The sequence below is a fragment of the Glycine max genome, chromosome 8 (genome assembly GCF_000004515.6).
Source record: "Glycine max cultivar Williams 82 chromosome 8, Glycine_max_v4.0, whole genome shotgun sequence".
NCBI lineage: Eukaryota > Viridiplantae > Streptophyta > Magnoliopsida > Fabales > Fabaceae > Glycine > Glycine max.
The window spans coordinates 43473884-43490180 of NC_038244.2; the positions used below are offsets into that span (position 1 = coordinate 43473884).

Genomic DNA, 16297 nt, shown 5'->3' on the forward strand with positions numbered 1-16297 from the left:
AAATTAATTAAAAATAATTTTATATAATATAATATTTTAATTTCTTTTAAAAACAAGATCAAGCATGGAAGTCCGGGTGGCCAAACCCGACTTCCCAGAAGTGGTGTATTTTGCACAAAATAAATGAAATGGGTGTAGATTAGGAATTTTGAGGAGAAAGAGCATCTAGAATGGTTAAAAAACCTCCTTCTGTTCTTTCAGTCGGTTCTTCTTGTCCTGATCTTTCACACCCAGAAGATCCACTTGTTTCCCACTCTTACTTTGTCAATGAAAGGTGGTAACTTGCTGCTTCTGAATTTTGCATTGTGCTTTTGAATATTAGGTTCTATTTTTTTTTTGTTGGGGTTGTCATTGACTGTGTAGTTCACTGTGGCTTGACGGTGGAGGTTTTCCTTTGTTATGGAATTGTCATTGAGGTTGTCACTGTGTTGATTTAGTGCTGAGGAGGAATTCTTGTGGTTTCCTGATTGTGATCCTTCATATTCACTTTGTTTGAACTTGGAGTAGTTATTTTCTGTTTTTTGTTTTCAATTATTGGAGAATGTTTCAGGAATGGGTGAAATTTTGCAGCTTTAGTAGTGGGTTTGTTTGTTGCTAGTTTCCGCCTCTTTTGCATTTTAACTCCGTAGAGGAAAGGTGGTTTCTTTAGCATGTGTGAATTTGGTTAAAGATTAACTTATTTTGTTCATTTGTTGTGATCCCGTCAGCTATTTGTTGTTTATTTTTGGTGTAATTGGGTGTTAAGATTTGATATATCTGTTTGGAGATTTTCTTAGCAGATGCAATGCATTTAGTTTAACAATTTAGATTTTTTTTTTAAAGAAAACAATTTAGGTTATCTTTCTCTGTAAGTACTTATAGCAGAAAAAAAATAAGAAGGTAAAAATGCATTGAACTTCTCCATCAAGCTAAAATCAACTTATGCAACTTAGTTTTGGGATAAGTTAAATGAGAACTTTTATAAAAGTTTAATGCATAAGTTGATTTTTTAGCTTATGATATAAGCTTAATTTATCTTTCCTTCTTATGTTTTGCTCTTGTAAGTGCTTCCGGAGAAGTTTATCCAAACATAGCCTTAGAACATTTTCGGTCTATCATTCTATCATGAGAATCTTATTTGAACTCATTATTTAGACTTTTCCATAAACTATTTTTCTGTCTGTGGAATAAGATGTATCAATGGATACCTACTTGTTTCTTGTGTCCATTTTCAGAAGCAGATATATTTTTGTTTCTCTATGTTTATGGGCAGAAGATATGAATTTCACATGATTATTTTCCCCTTTTGTACAAGCTAGGTTGTGGGTGGAGTTCAATGGCGGTGACAAATTCTGAAAATCGTCTTCTTGATGAAAACACCTGTGGTTCATTGTTAGAAAAGTTGCAGGTAACTCTACAATGCTTTTCATTTGTGTTACTGTAGTGTGCATGGTCTACAAAAAGTGAGGGTATTTTTATTTGTTGCAGGAAATATTGGATGGGGTTGGTGAGAATAATGACCAGCAAGATAAGATGATCCTTCATATAGAGCAAGAGTTTGGATGTGTACAAAAGAAATGTTGAGCAGGCTTCTAAGTCAAGGGCACTGCTACTTCAATCCTTGTCAGATGCTAAGCTTGAGCTCTCTAGTCTTTTATTGGCTCTTGGTGAAAACAGCTTCATGGGAATGGTTAGTAACTAATTATATACTTCAATCCTTGTCAGATGCTAAGCTTGAGCTCTCTAGTCTTTTATTGGCTCTTGGTGAAAACAGCTTCATGGGAATGGTTAGTAACTAATTATATATGTCTTAAATTTTGTTACTACCAACAATTGCTTGTTAGAGTACAAGTGTGAGGTGAAGTCTCACATTGGTTAGAATTTTGTTACTACCAGCAGGTGCAGATGACTTTCTGATGTTTACAAACTCATGTTCTGTAACAGCCGTAACTGTTAATAAATAAATAATACAGTAATAAGTTAATAAATAAATAAATAAATAAGTAAAAAAATAATATAATTAGGTCATAAATCTCCACTATATAAACCAAATGTTAACCTAGAGCAGCTTTTACAAAACACTTCTGTCCCTTTTTTTTTCTGACGCACAAGAACCCTAACAGAGCAACCAGAGGAGGAGCTCTAGAAAGCACCAGAGACGCCACCATTGCTAACAGAGAACATTTAAGCGACTACCTCGAGATAAGGGATGAGTTACTCACGCTTGGAAATTAGAATGAACATGTGTAGGGATCCCTAGAGGGTCAATTTTTGGGTTATTTTGGGGTGTTTATGAATTTAATTATGTTTTCATGTTTAATCGCGGATTGAGTGTGTTTGATGAACCAATTGGTGTTCTGTTGCGAGTTTGTTGTAGAATTGATGTGTTCCTGTGTTAGGTGTGTACCTTAGGAATTAGAATTCCTTATAATTAGCATAAAAATTGTGTGGTGATGATTTTGTTTATACCAGATATGTTGGCCTTTCAATCTTGTTCTTTTTATTTTTTTTCACACCGCAATGTATACGTGTACATATATATTGATACTATTTTTTTTTTTACAAACTTTATATTTTATTTCACGTGAGTGATTTCTCGTCATGAAATTATTGTGATTATTTTATATTAATATATATTTAATACTTTTTATATGTTATATATATATATAATATGTACGTTTACGTTTACGTTAATATATATTTTGTTATATATATATATATGTTGTTATATATAATATACTTATATATATATTTTATGTGTATTTTATAGTTATTTGTTTATAAGCCTTGAAGTTAAATATTGTATGTTATTATTATTATGATACATTCTTATTTAATTGTTGAGTATATTTTGTAATTAGTTAAAGTGTGAAATGTTAAACTTTAGACATGAAATATGGTTGTGAATGAGTGTGTGATTGATATTTGTAGTGATATTACTTGTCATGTGAGTTATGAGTTATACAGTAACTCGACCAGTGTTTACCTTGAGAGAACTTTTATGCGCAGTATTAAAAAAAATTGTAGGATTCCTAGTTAGGATCCTGAAGGGTTAAACTATAACGCGATTTGTTAAATATGTTTGAAATATAAGAGTGAGGTCGTGGGTATTATATAACTCATAAACAGTGTCTGCGTGTAAAAAAAATATTTTAGGGGTTGGACCTGAATCAGGAAGGTGAGGCCCAAACTGATTCTTCGGAATCTAGGCCTTGGGGGTAAAGATACTCGGTTTGAGTGCTCCTTTAAGCCCATGTTGATCCCATGTGGTTGGGGCATTCTCGCAAAACAGAGTAACCCTGACTGGTCACCTTATGATGTTACTTAGTGAGAGTGACCAAGTATACCCATTGTGTGGTGTACTTTGTCATGTACTCCTAAGCGCCTCAGTGTTGTTTTTTACTGACATGGTACCACATTGCATATAGGCTTGAGTCTTAGTATAATTGTTGCATAACGCTTGTGTTTGAATTTCATTGAGTTAACAATTGTGGTTGATGTTATTTTATTATGGAGTGTATAAACTTGAATGGGTGTGAATAATGTGTGCGATTTTGTGCAGTAATGTTATTTATATAAATTCAGCTTTAAGTATTATATGTTTCACATGCTCTAATGTTTTATTATATATGAATGTGATAACTCACTCCCGGTGTGTGTTTGTGTTTGGGCTGATTGCCACTTTGTTTCAGGTGAGCCTTCATATGATGAGTCACATGCTAGAGATGGAGAGACTTAGTCTGTGATAAAGATATGCTCTGATAAGTGTGACATTGGGACATAGGATTTTACTTTGCATATTATGATTTCCACATGTTATGATTTACTGAAGGATATAATTGTGTTATACTTTTCTACTTTAGTTTCTTTTTATTATTTATTTAGAGTGGACGGCCTTGTTTTGAGCCGAGATAATCTTACTTTTTATTAAAAAAAATTCTATTATGTTTTCACTAAGTGGATGTGAACCTTTATCCTTTTGAATTGATTTAAATTAAATGTGTTTAAAAAGAAAAATTATTAATTAATTTTGCATGTTTTTTTTCCCTTCTTTTATTATTATGTGTTTATAATCTTTTAAATAAATTTTGTATGATTTATTTAATTAGTTAGTTATAATTGTAAGGGTAGAGGGTGTCACATGTTCCACAAATGATGCCTACTGATTTTTCTTGTTTTATGTTATGAAGGCTGAAGTGGAAGTTGAAAGGCTTCATCAGCAGAAAGCGAACAGGATGAAAGAAATTGCTTTTAAGAAGCAAGACGAGCTTGAAAAGATATATGCCCATGCGTATGTAGAAATAAACCTTGAAGCTGCTTGAGGGAATATTTTGTCACTGATTGACTTTGGAAACATTGAACCATATGAATTACTGGCTGACATGGACAAACAGATAGCTGCAGCGAAAGAAGAAGCTTTAAGCCAAAAAGAAATATTGGACAAGGTTGAGAAATGGATGTCAGCATGTGAAGAAGAGAGTTGGCTTGAAGACTATAATAGGGTACTTATAATCAACCATCTTCATTCTATATTTGAGTCTCTAATATCTTGTTGCATGCTTACATCTTAGGTGGAAAAGTTGAATCACTTGAGAATCTAACTTTATTTCTATTAATAACCCCTAATTCTAGGTAGAAATTGACCATGATAGTCATTTGCACTCCAATTTATGCAAACCAATGTACATCTTTAATGTATTTAACCTAATTAATGTTTGGTACTAAAATATTTTAAGTGCATAATCTTCGAGTCAATGTGATTACCTATTTGATAAGGGAAATGTGTATTTCCTTATAGCCATGAAGTATACGAGATTTAGTCATTTAGCCTTAGTGTCCTTGATCTTGACAATTGATGGTCCTTATATACAATGGCTATATTATGTTCCTTATTTGGATTTTTAATTTCCCCTGAAACTACATGTAAAACAGGGTGAAAACAAGTATAATGCAAGTAAAGGTGCACACTTAAACCTCAAACTTGCAGAGAAAGCAAGTATACTGGTCAACAAAATTCCAGGTATTTGTTGAATGAAAATAAACAACCACCAGAAACTATAATTATTTATTTGATCCATCATTAGCATAAAACTCCTTACATGATTTGGTCAAAAGAAGGTGCAATATCATTGGACTGGCAAAATATTACGATTGCAATAAAGATATATTTTGTCATATTTTTAATGTTTTCATTTGTAAACTATGTTTTCTTTTGTGAAATATATTGTACTTTATACAAGTCAAGTCAAGATGGATTGTTATCATTAGTAGTTGGTGAAATTTTTTCTAATCAAGTAGATACAATGCATTAACAATGGATTTGGCTGGTAGATATTAGTATACTATCATGGTTTTTTGGCATGCATGAACACAATATCTTTTTTTGGTGAAAAATTCAGCTTTGGTTGATATATTGGTTGCTAAAACTCGTGTTTGGGAAGAAGCACCTGACATGTCATTCACATATGATGGTGTTCCTCTTCTTGCTATGTTGGATGAATATGCCATGCTCAGGCATGTATGGGAAGAGGAAGAATGAAGGATGCAGGTAAGTTTCATTGATGGGATGATTAGAATAATTGATTATCAAAATAATTTTAGCACTTGCTAATAAAAAAGTAAGCAAAGTGAACTATCAAAAGAGTTCATATCACATTCTTTAGGACCATAAAAAGTATCAAGAACAACAAAACACAGATCAGGAACCTGGTTTTGGTTCAAGACCAAGCCCTACAAGGCCACTTGGCAACAAGAAGGTAGTTGGTCTTTGTCCCAACGGAGGCACAAATGGTACTCCCAGACGACTATCTCTTAATGCTCATCAAAATGGAAGCAGGTCCTCAACAAAAGATGGAAAAAAGGATAATACTAGACAAGTTGCTCCTCTTAACTATGTATCGATATCAAAAGAAGATGCTGCTTCTCATGTTTCTGGTACTGAACCAATCCCAACATCACCCTAGTGAAACATGTATTTTCAACCCCATAATGCCATCTTTGTATCATTGTCATATTACTAGTTACAACTGTAAGAATATACTACGTTTTTTTTACAAGTAATAGGAAAGGAACTATAATGAGATGTACATCTTATATGTGCCATTTAGAGACTTTCTGAATACATGTTGCTTTATCCTTTGAAGCACTTTCATATGAAAAGAATGCATGTGTGGTGATGTAGGTAGTCTTGCATTTTGAATCACAAGGTTCCTATCTCCTTGGCTTTTTCAACTTGAATCTAATGAATGGCCTAAAACGTACAAATTTATGATTCATTTTATCAAAATATTCACTATTCAAACATTTAAATTTATGGTCTTGCTCAAGTCACTATCCATTGCTTGTAACACAAGATTAATCATATATTTATACATATAGTTAACCACGTAAACAGTCTAAACACCATATGTGAAATTTTAGTGGAATGATACTATTATATACCTGACTTTTAATAATATTTTTTTGTCTAACACTTGATAAAAATGTTGCTAAAGGCTTTTGGTCACATACAAAAAATACTGTCAAATTATTAATAAATGTTATTAATATATTTTTGCAACATTGTATGAAATATTGTATATAGTTCGTTCTAAAGTCTAAAAATATCACAAATAGACTTTATCAACATGGGCTATATCCAATATTTAATAAATGTTGTAAAGATATATTAGTAACTTTTATTCATAATTTTGTCATATTTTTTGAATGTCGTCCAAAAATTTTAGTAACATTTTCATTAAGTGTGAATACAAGTACTCTTTAGAAATTAACTAAATCTTTATACATTGTACATTTATGGGTGGTGCAGCAAGATGGTTGGTTTGGTGTGGCATAATAGGCTTGTGGGTCATAGTCCTGCATGTGATGGTGATAGGTGGTTGGGTGATGACTTGGTGTGGTGTTAGATGGGTGGATATAATGGTCATGAAGGTTTGGGGAGATGCTTATTGGGAGAGGGAGGGTAAGAAGGATATATTAGGAATTTGAGAGTACACAATGGGGTGCATTAAGTAATTGCACAAAATAACTACCACACACCCATACACAGAAATGAAGTAGAGTTGCCAGTTTGGGTAACTTAACCCAACAAAGCTTAATCTAGAATCGGAATTACAAAGCTTAATATATTTATGTTTCCTAATTATGAAACTTGAGATTTTGTTACTTTATGGCCTATAAAGTATTTTAGTAGTGTGTTATTTTGTTTTATATTTTGTTAATTTTTATTGCATACTAATAGATGAATGTTTAGTCATCCAGTTATAAGCGAACTTCAATCCAAAAAGTTGAACCAAATAAGTAATAATTTTATTCTGCATAGTTAGAATTTTTTATTGTTGCAAAAATAAATACTAAGAGCATAAATTCTAATTAATAAGAAATGGTAAAACAAGACTAAGAAATTCAGGCAAAACACCTGGCATGCCAAATGTTAGTAACTTCTCAAATAATATACCACCATCCATTGTTTGATGTTAGATAGCACCTGTCTTAGGCCTCTTTTAAATTATTTTATTTTTATATATATTTAAAATATTTTCAAATTATTAGATAATAAATTTTATTATATTATTTGTATTTAATTTATTATTAAAAAATTTAGTAAATTCTTTTCTCTAAATATAAAATAGAATAATTATATTAAATAAGATTATTTTTAAGAATTATTGTTTAGTAAGAATATTTTTAAAAAATCTTTAACAATTTTTTTTGATTTTTTTCTCTTTCTATTTATCTTTTTCATTGATGTGCAACAAAACAGATAAATTGAAAGAAAAAATTTAACAAAAAATAATAATTAATAATATTTGTTCCACAATCCATCTTTTTCATCTTTATTTTTAAGTTGAATTTAAATATTTTTTTAAATAAATTATTAATAATTAAAATTAAATTTATATATTAATATAAATAACTTAGAATAATATTAAAATATAATTATATGTTTAAAATATTTTTTTATAAGAATTTTAATTATAATATAATACTTTATATAATAATTTTTTTATATAAAATAAACATTTATCTTGTACATGACACATACTAACATATTATAAAATTAATAATTTTTAATTAAATATATGTGTGCGTGTGCGTGCGTGAATATGTCTTTGTGGGTTTGTAAACTTAACTTTTAGTGAGTATCATTTTGATATTAGTAGTATATTTTAAAAAAAAAATAAAGTTAGTAAAATAGTTACTAACAAAAGGAATTAGCATCCTAATAAAAATATTAAACTATGTTAAAAAAATCTTTTTTAGTGCATGTAATGTTCATAAAATATTATTATTATTATTTCATGAAATTATTGTGAATGATTGCTGAAACGATTTTTTAAAGATTATATTATTTAAGATTTTATTTGAGATAAACTTTGTTATAAGATAGTGGTTAAATAAGTTATTAAAGAATGAAATGTTAAAATTGCTTCATTATTAAACTTTAGTTAACAAATATAATTCACAAAATTAGAAGAATAAAATAAAAATTGATGAATTGTATTAAAATGAAACTCAAATAAAAGATTTGTCAAAGACTTCAAAATATGTATACAACCCTGGTTGTATATTCCGAAGGAGACTTTAATTAACTGAGCTTAGGAAATTCAAACTATGTATAATTTTGCCTGCTCACAGAGTAATTTTATAAATACAAAATGGACAATTACCAATGAGTGAGGGATGAGAAAAATAAAGCAACAGTGTCAACACTAGAGTGGACTACTTGAGAAAATCACTTGAGTTGTTAACTAATCCATATCTATTCAATAATATTTTATCTAAACCAGGTTTTTCATGTAGTTTCAACCCTTTACTTCCATATTTTATTTTTACTTTTGTGCGTAGTTATTAATTTAACATGTAGAAAGAGTGTAAAGAAATTCAGTAAATATGATTTTATTAATCCCATTTACATCAAAACCTTTTTTAATCTCATTTATCGGTGTTAATTTTTTTAATCCCATTTCTCTGTGTTAATTAATATACGTTGTGAATGTGTATTATATTTCTTACCTCATAAATAAATCTTATTAGAGATATTGACAAAAATTATTTACACTTTATTTAAGTTAAACTCTTACACCTTTTATTCCAGAGGAGATTATTTTTTTAACAGTACTAGATAGTCACATTATTGTAAGCTGCTGTCTTAATTCTTTTGTAAACAAAGAAGATATTTTGACAAAATAAAGTAATTTCCTTTGTATTTTAGTGTTCATATTAATTTTCGCAATTTATAATGATTCAGTTATATATGTCTGGGGTTGTACTTTTCATAATGATGTTGGATAATGCAAGAAACTCATTTTGTAGATGTGTTAGGACAATCTGACAGTGGTTGCATGTTTTGGCTCTTGAAAGAGTTGGCAAGAATCAACTACCCTCTGATACCAATGAAACCTCATCAGGTGCTCACTATCTCATTGAATATAGTCCATCCAAAAACTTTCATGCAGAATCTTCCCAACTATTACTAGATTTCTGATATATGTATATGCTTTTTCATGACTTCTTTTTTGATAGTTCTGGTGTAAGGGGACCTTTTTCTTAACAAAGCTGCTACTACTCCTTCCACCGGGGAACCATATTCCACTGGGGAACCATAACATAATCCCTCTCTTTTTAATGGTCCAGGATATGCATAGTTACGTTGCATGCGGGTCATTTTGTTTTTCTGGTATTGCTACATTCCTATCACCTATTTTATTTTATTTTATTTTTATTTTGTCTTTCTCTTTCTTTATCATTCTTATCAACTTCATTATTTGCATGTTAATATTTTTAAGGTTTAAATATATCTTTTTTATTTTTATCTTTACAAAATATGTTTATTTTATTTTTTATCTTTAAAATTCTTAGATAACGTTTTTTTTATTATTTAAAATAATTTTTTTATTATCCAAATCAAAAGCACTAATTATACTTAATGTGGGCACTCTTCATTAATTTTTTGATTCCATAACACATGCCCTTTAATACACTCATTAACAACATAGAATTTTATCAATAAAATACAGATAAAAAGATGATGTGCAGGAATATATACATGTTTTTTATTATTATCTTCAAAAACAATAGTGTAAGAATGCATTACAAAAAAAAAATAGCTTTAAGAATGATACAAAAAAAGTGTGTTAATAACATTATTGCATTAATGAAGTCTGTTTTAAACCTTGTATATGTTTTCTCCTCTAAAATAAAAAGAGAATCAAAAGAAGGAAATGGTGAGTGATGAAAAAGCATAGAGATTAGAGCAAACAGAGAACAATGGAAAATTTTGAGGTTAGATTTGATGATTTTGTCCAGTGGTTAATGATTGATTGGTTGATTGTTTGCTTATAATATTGCACAATCCTGATTGCTCTTATCGTGCTTAAAGATTTTAGTTTACCTGAACTTCACATGCTATCTATAACATTTGAGTTCTATTATTTATTTTTAATCCAGAGGACCACAAGACAAGGGAATCTGACTCTTCATTCTATAATTTAGCCCAAAGATATAACTACAAAAGTCCAAGAAAAGCGCGGAAGACAAAAGAGCTTTATACCAGGCTGAAAAGTAAGGAATCTCCACAGCACATGGACCACAAAGAGTTATCTATTTTGGATTTCTAATATTAAAAATTCTGTGCCATTGATTAAATGTTTGTTTTTGAAATATTGAAGAGACCCTTTATGTTTCAATCTGTACAAATTTAAAGCACTAGACCCCATTTTTCACCTTGCCTAGGTCAACTAATGCACTATGCTTATAAATATATGTTGGTGATAAAATCAGTCTTTGAATGGAAAGTTTCAAATTCATGGGTAGTTTTTTCTAGTGACTATTTGCCTAATAAGATGCAGATGCCTCTTATTGAACTAATTCTCATTCTCATGAGTCATGATCAATTTTATAGTTTAGTACCATTTTTACAAACTTGTTTTTTTTTTTTTTTTTTAATTTCCTTTCTTGCCTTCTATATGGAATTACTGCGTGCATAGATGCAACCAATTCGAATAGCTCTGTGAAATAGCGTTAATTGTACTTATTTCTTGTCTTGGTGCACAGTATTGCAATTAAGCATGAAGGGGTTTTTATGTTTCATATAATACTAAGACATGTTTCATATATGCATGGAAATTGAGGGTGAGAAAATTGCACTCACATTTGTTTATTTATACATATTAGAGGAGTGGTTTATAAGATCAACGAACATGTAAAAGGATATTATTATTGTTTTGACCTTTAAGCATTGCTTTGACAATGATCACCCTCAGTATCTACTGAAAGTAACTGTTTTTCTGACTCTGGGGAACACAGTTTATCTTTGGAATGGTGATATTGGTGAATGTCATTAAGTTGAAAACATGAAATAAGAACTTGAAGTTTCAAGAAGTTATAATTTCAAAGCATCTCTTACGTGTCTCATATGTGCTTAATATATGCATTAAATACTGTGAGTGAAGTTAGAATACATTAGATGAGTCACTTGTGTATCTATAAATACTCTTGTACATGTGTCAAGTTCACTTGAGTGTTTTTCTTGTTCCACCAAATCTCCTTTATTTCCTTAAAATTATGTCTCTTTTGGGGACTAAAGTTTCTCTTTGGATAAATCTTCGAAAGTTAAAAAGGTTGATGTAAATGAAATGGGGTTTAATTTAATGACAAATATTAGATATCAAGTAACGAGAAGAATGAAGTAAATTTTATAGACTAATGGACAGAAGAGTCAAATATTATCATTTTGTATACCCCAGTGGAGGATATTAAAGTGTGATTTGTGGCAAAGTAGTTTCTTTCTTCTGATTCAACATGAATTATGAATTTAATAAACACGTGTCTGTCTCTGCAAGTGCTAGCTATCTGTAGCATATAAAATGTCAAAGTTGTTTATTAAGATCCAAATTAACTGCTATCAACTTAAATTTGGAGGTTTAGAGAGGAGTGTAAGGTGCCTTTGGATAGATATCTTTTCCTGTCCCTCATTTAATAGACATGATAACCTTTCTCCATTGTGGGATTTTTTTAAGGGGACATTCACTATCAGATGCGTGGAGGGAATGAAGAGTCAGCTGATGCTTAATTTGTTTTCTTTTTCCTATTTTGTTCATACTTTCCTGGTATTTTCTGTTTGTCTGAAGAGAATTTCTGGTCATGCTGTTCTGTGTTCACCTCTTCTTTTACTATAAGGTTGTCATTTGATTTTTCTGCCAGCTATATGTATTGAAGGATTTGTCCTTCTCAGCATTGAACGCAACATGGTTGATATGATTTAATATAATCTGGATGGTAAAGGAAGCTAGCTACCTTAGAGGTGTGGAAACAGAATTATTCAAACCCTTTGAAAAGAGAGCCATGTTTCCACATTTCAATTATAACATCATTTAACTAACCATAATTTATCCACTTATTAGTTTGGATGTGTATATGTGGAGCATATCTAGCAAGTGAGACAGGAGTTAATGCTAGTCATGCAATCTTGCATGGATAATTAACATTGTTTTGCTTAAACATAATCTTAACTTCACTTTTGTTATATGGTAAAGATTAGTTCCTCTTAAGCTCTTATTTGATATATGATAAATTAAGAAGACATAATTTTGACCAATACCATTCAATCTTACGCATGATAAGATTAAACTTTTCTCACTTCTTGCGAGCTCATGATTTGATATGCCTCCAATATAATAGACATATTGTTAATTGATAAGCACAAGGAAGAAAGGAAGAGGGTGACTCATCATTCATCAAATGGCATATTCGACACTCCATTTGTTAGGCACAGAAGGCACACCGTTCCATTCATGCTACTTTCACAAAATATGGACATGTACATCCACACTATGATAAGCTATTAAGAAAGCTTTCATAGTTCTGATACAAGGGGACACAAGTCAGAAAGCACATGATGTGTAGAAAGTAGCTAGATCTGTCAGCAAGAACACAAAAAAAAAAAAAACTCATAAGAGGGAGAAAAATAGAGGCATATAGCAAGTGCTGAAGTACCCTCTTTTCGGTCTCTCATGAGTGTTTTCACTCTTTTCTATGCAATAAAAAGTGCAAAAAAAAAAAAAAACATACACACACAAAAAGAAAGAGAGGGATAATAAGAGAACTAAATAAGCCACCCTTTCTTTGTCCTCTTGTTATGTTTGTCTCTTATCATAGAGCAAAAGAAAGGGATGCAACTATGTGAAAGAACTGTAGTTGCTCTAATAACTCTTTGCCATGGCTTGTGGCTCTACGTTCCACTCTCATAAACAGTTCTTCACTAAGCTTGTCACCAATGTGAGCATCAACAAGGACACCAGAAACACTCCTGCAGCTGTTCGCAAGGGCCCTCCCAACTTCACCATCATCATCTGGCTGGTTCACTACAAGAGGACTTCCACCTTTGAAAACCTCAAGCTTGTTTATGGCAAATGAACCATCGGCTTCAACCACCTCCCTGAAGTCTTGCAGGCTTGGTGCATACACTGGAATGTTGAAACTGTCTCTTTTCTCACCGCTAATTAATCCCTGTGATTAAGAGTATGATTTAGTACATGTACCTTAGACATATCACTACATAAAATTAACAAGATACTATTTGCTTTAATTGGTTGAAAATGCTTAAAGGAGACAATTGAACTGACCATTCTAAACCCAAATTGAAAACAGAACACTAATGAGCTCATATCTCTCTCTTTTTCTTTTTCTTTTTATTTTTTATCTGTAAGAATGGAACACAACAATACTCACACATTATGCTCAATTAACCGAACTAGACCCTCTTAATATCTCCCACCCCTCAATCAAAGTTATTGATTCAGCTAAGAGTGTCCACTTATTGAGGAATGAAAAAAAATTAAAAAGCATTTAATATAAAGTACAACATTTAATGTATTATACCTTTTTATTTATTTCAAATCCTAACATCCACTTAAATGACAATGGTTAGTATTTTCATTGAAGTTTTTGCTTATAATGAAAGAGGTTTGCCCAACAGAAGTGACTTAGAAAACAACCCTTTTAAGTTCATGATTATTAATGAGCTACAAAATAATATTGAGTACTACTTGGTAGGAAGGTCTCATTATATGATCTGTACTATCCTAATAAAGTTATTGGATGGCTAACAAATTATGGTAGAGGATAATGTACATGACTTTGGTCTTTAGTTTCTGTTCAATGTACATACAAATTAATCATTAGATAAAATTAGATCAGATGAATGGAAACATATCCTTGTTGTCTTGCTTTAAGATACGATGATGATTTTGTGTGTTCTAAACATCCAAAACCTAATTGTTGGATAAATATTATGCTAGCCAGCAGCTAATTATTATTTCTGTCGACATGATGATGAATGCAAGGATGGTTAGGTTGATCAACTTGGGGGTGGAAATCAAACGGCTGAGATCAACTTGTTTGAATCATGGCAAGTGAAGTGAAAATTGACAATAATAAGCTATTAGTATATTATTGAGACGCCTATCTACAATTGATTGTTTATGTTTTTTTTTTACTTTCATCTCACTAATGTGTGTCTAAAAGTCCTTTTTGGTCTGCCAATATGACAAAATGTGTAGACTATGTGGGTTGTGATGTGCACTGTTTTGACACAAAAAGCACGCATAAAAAAATATTGTGAATATGATAGTAATTACCTCTTGGACAAGATCATCCCAAGCATCCTGAAAGTGGGTCCCAAAGAGGAGGCCAGCCCCACCCTGGTCTGTGGGGTCCACAGAAGTTCTGCCTAAGCAAACCAAGAACATGGACCCCCCTCTCTTCAATTCCACAGCCCTTGAGCTCAAGAAGGTTGCTAGGTCTGTTTGGAATTGTTTTTTGTAAGCATTTGCAGTGATCTCACTAGCACCATGGATAAACACCCTGCCCTTGTTGTGTGCACTTGACCTCTTGTCCAAAACAGATTCTGGCACCTGAGTCCCAAAATTTAACACATTTTGATTTGCAGTTAAAAATAGTGTGACAGATTTTAATATAAATTCAATGAACAGAAATAAAATAAATTCAAAAACAAAGATCTTAATTCGTCAATAAAATTATTTTTGCCTTAGAAGTAATTTTATAATTATAACCAAACATACTCTTAATTCATATTTGAATTCATGTTGAATAATCAGAACCATATTAAAATATCATCTAAATTTTAAGTAAATTAAATATTCACATGTTTAGTTCTATATTAAAGAATTAATCCTATTTTAAAATTGATTTCAAATTAAAACAACTTTAGCTACTGAGAAAAATGTTTCTTTTGGTAATTGAACAAATCCACCTGGCCCCAGATGCTATAGATTATTTTAAAATGAAAATGCATGGAGTTGAATAGGATTATGTGCTTAATTACTATCCATGCATTAAAAAATAGTCCAAATATACGTCACTCTGATCCTGAAATAATAATGGCTTTAAAGACCATGGTTTTGTTGCATCAACTTTTGACCATAAGTTAGAACTTTGGCCTTCAAATTAATGCATTACACATGTAACGGTTTTATTACGTTGTCCTCGGGAAGTGGCAAATATTTTTTTAGTTTTTATTATGTATGTAGAAATTACTGCATAGAAACTAAACAGATTCTTTTCTTTGGGGGGGGGAGACCTTGAAAGTCATTAAAGGGGGAAAATGGTTAAAAGTTGTTTAGTAAACTAACGTAATCGTTATTCACCAAAAGTTTTCAAGAAATTTATGGTACCTTTAAGTTTGAATTCTAATCAAGAGCTTTATAAAAGAAAGAAAAGTAACTGCATGATTTGAAATCTACTATTAATTTTCGTGTAATTTAACTAGGCTCAGGTGGAATAAAAAGTTCGAAAACCAAATGATTAATTTAATGAAAGATATTACGATTAAAAATGAAAGTATTTATGCTACCTTTTTCTTTTAAAACAAACATAACAAAAACAAAACAGGAGTTTGGGATAATTACTTTCCTTTCAAGTGAAAAATATCAAGAGAAGAAAAAGACAAAAACAGACAGGGAAAGTAATACTACCAATTAACAAAAAACTTTATTCCTACAAATCAGAAGAGAAATTAAAAAAAAGAGAGAAAAGAAAATGAAACAAAATAAATATTGTGACTGAAAAAGTAAAGAAAAAGACTTATAAGTTTAATTTATGAGTTTAACGAAAGGGACCTTTAATCATAAATTACTCTAAGATAATTATTTAAAAAAATAAACTTATTATATATGATAAATTGTATTATGATTGAATGAATGTGTAAAATTTTTTACATGGTAGTGTATAATTTTTTTTCTTAATTTTTATATATTATAAGTATAAAATATTGTTATATATATAAGATTTAACCATA

At 30.6% G+C, this 16297-nt stretch overlaps 1 long non-coding RNA gene and 2 pseudogenes across 1 annotated transcript; 2 read left to right on the forward strand and 1 right to left on the reverse strand.

The window, feature by feature from the left end:
• Positions 1–85: 85 nt before the first annotated feature.
• Positions 86–6159, forward strand: LOC100807436 (65-kDa microtubule-associated protein 1-like; annotated as a pseudogene).
• Positions 1715–3902, forward strand: LOC121172711 (uncharacterized). Its single transcript, XR_005886253.1, has 2 exons — positions 1715–1766; positions 3672–3902. It is a non-coding gene; the product is annotated as an uncharacterized lncRNA (long non-coding RNA).
• Positions 6160–12580: 6421 nt separating the features above from the next.
• The window catches only part of LOC100807976 (indole-3-acetate O-methyltransferase 1-like), a 7562-nt pseudogene continuing 3845 nt past the window's right edge, over positions 12581–16297 (reverse strand).